Here is a 3,130-nt window from a genome sequence, read left to right as displayed (position 1 = left end):
AAGAGCCTAGAGGGAACGAGGCCTGAAGCCCTGCTGGGGAAATTCACCAGGCTGACTGGAGGAGAGAAAAAAAAAAAACAAATAAATAAGGAAACCGGCATGGACACTAGCCTCTCTCTCCACTCACCTTACAAGCTGAGCAAGACAAAGAGCAGGTGCCATTTTGGACATAAGTAAAGTGGCGCTCGCCATCAGCCAAGAAGAAAAACCTGACTCTAGTGGGGAGAAATAACAGGAGGTTAGGACCTAGTGAAGGTGTGGAGCTAACAAACTGAGACTGTGAAAATCTGAGGGGGGGGGGTGAGAGAACTCACTGAGTACACAAACTTGGTAACCTTGGTAACCCAGTGAGAGACTGTAGAGAAATTTGATACCACACTGAGAGCTGCATAAACTCTTTGTGTGGTCCCAGGGGTAGAACAGATGAATACCCAAAGGGGCCAGATTTCATACATTAACTACCCTCAATTCCACTCAGCTGTGTGGAATTACTTCCCAACTGAGTCAAAAAAAAAAAAAGAGAGAGAGAGAGAGCGAGTGAGCGAGTGAGAGAACAATCTGGTTGAGTCACCTCTGGCACACCCTTAACCCTGATGAACCAAACAGAGCTCTCTGGCCACACCCATCACAGCCTCTAAGGATCCATCAAAAGCAGACAGTCCACTTAATCTAGAGTCATAGTATAACGAGCAAAATCACTACAGTGAACAAACCAAAGAATATCTCCACAATGCCAAACAACAAATGAGAAACCAAGGAAACAAGAACAAACTCAAATGAACAAGACACCCCAATTCAAGATTATGAAGATGATGAGATAGAAGAAATGCAAGAAGCAGATATCAAAAAATTGATAAGAACAGTAACAAGTTCTCAAAAACAAATTCTTGAACTACAGAAATCCTTACTGGACAGGATAGAAAATCTCTCTCATGAAAATGAAATAGTAAGGAGGAATCAAAATTAAATGAAGCAACTAGTAGAACATGAAACTGTGATAGTGATGAGAAATCATAATGAAATGAAGAATTCAATAGATCAAATGAAAAACACATTAGAGAGCCTTAAAAACAGAATGGGTGAAGCAGAAGAGAGAATATCAGACTTAGAAGACAGAGAACAGGAAAGTATACAGTCAGACCAAAGAAAAGAAGAGGAAATTAGAAATCTAAAAAATATTGTCGGGAATCTACAGGATACTATTAAAAAAACCAACATTGGGTTTCTAGGAGTTCCTGAATGCATGGAGAGGGAGAAAGGATTAGAAGGCCTTTTTAGTGAGATACTAGCAGAAAATTTCCCAGGTTTGGAGAAGGACAGAGACATCCTAGTACAGGAAGCTCATAGAACCCCTAATAAACACGACCAAAAGAGACCCTCACCACGGCACGTTGTAATTAAACTCACCACAGTGAAACATAAAGAAAAGATCCTAAAATGTGCAAGAGAGAAACGTCAGATTACTCTCAGAGGATCTCCAATTAGACTGACAGCTGACTTCTCATCAGAAACCCTACAAGCTAGGAGGGAATGGCGTGATATAGCCCAGGTACTAAGAGAGAAAAACTGCTAGCCCAGAATATTATATCCTGCAAAGCTATCATTTGTGAATGAAGGTGAAATAAAGACCTTTCACAGCAAACAGAAATTGAAAGAATTTGTCGCCACTTGTCCAGCCCTGCAAAAAATGCTTAAAGATGTGCTACACACAGAAACACAGAAACACAGCCATCAGTATGAAAGAAGGTAAAGGAAGAAAACCTACCAGTAAAAGATCAGAGGAAGCTCAAAGCATATACTAGAAAATATCTTTGGGAAAATGGCAGGGCAAAGTCACTACTTTTCAATAGTCACATTGAATGTTAAAAGGCACAGACTGGCTGAATGGATTAAGGAACAAAACCCATCTATTTGCTGCCTACAAGAAACACATCTTCCCAACAAAGATGCATGCAGACTGAAAGTGAAAGGTTGGAAAAAGATATTCCATGACAACAGAAACCAAAAAAAAGCAAGTGTAGCCATATTAATATCAGACAAAATAAACTTGAACACAAAAACTATTCAGAAAGACAAAGAGGGACACTATATAATGATTAAGGGTTCAACTCAACAGGAAGATGTAACTATTATAAATGTATATGCACCTAATTAGAGGGCACCAGTTTGTTTAAAAGGTATGTTAAGGGACTTAAAGGAAGACATGGTTCCAATACAATAGTACTAGGGGACTTCAATACTTCACTCTCAGAAATAGACAGATCAACCAGACAGAAGATCAACAAGGAAACAGCAGATTTAATTGACACTATTGCCCAAATGGATCTAACAGATATCTACAGAACTTTCAATCCTACATTTAAAGATTTTACATTCTTCTCAGCAGTGCATGGAACCTTCTCTAGGATTGACCACATACTAGGCCATAAAGCAAGTCTCAGCAAATTTAAAAGAATCAGAATCATGCCATGCAGCTTCTCAGACCACAGCGGAATGAAGGTGGAAATTAGCAACTCAGGAATCCCTAGAGAGTATACAAACACATGGAGACTGAACAACATGCTCCTGAATGAACACTGGGTCATAGAAGAAATCAAAAGAGAAATCAAAAACTTTTGGAAGTAAATGAGGATAACAACACAACATATCAAAACATGGGATACAGCAAAAGCAGTGTTGAGAGGAAAGTTTATAGCAATAGGTGCCTACATCAAGAAATTGGAAAGGCACCAAATAAATGAGCTTTCAGTGCATCTCAAGGATCTAGAAAAACTGCAGCAAACCAGACCAAAATCTAGTAGGAGAAGAGAAATAATTAAAATCAGAGAAGAAGTCAACAGAATTGAATCCAAAAAAACATTACAAAAGATCAACTAAGCTAAGAGCTGGTTTTTCGAAAAAAAAATAAACAAAATTGACACCCCATTGGCCCAACTAACTGAAAAAAGAAAAGACCCAAATCAATAAAATCAGAGTTGAAAAAGGAAATGTAACAACATACACCACAGAAATAAAAAGAATCATCAGAAATTACTACAGGGACTTGTATGCCAGTAAAGAGGGAAATCTATCAGAAATGGATAGATTCCTGGACACATGCAACCTACCTAAATTGAACCAGGAAGACATA

The sequence above is a fragment of the Oryctolagus cuniculus genome, chromosome 1 (assembly GCF_051225735.1).
Source record: "Oryctolagus cuniculus isolate XC-2025 breed Fujian yellow rabbit chromosome 1, ASM5122573v1, whole genome shotgun sequence".
NCBI classification, from domain to species: domain Eukaryota; kingdom Metazoa; phylum Chordata; class Mammalia; order Lagomorpha; family Leporidae; genus Oryctolagus; species Oryctolagus cuniculus.
The sequence above is the reverse complement of the archived record's forward strand: the minus strand, read 5'-3'. Positions refer to the sequence as shown.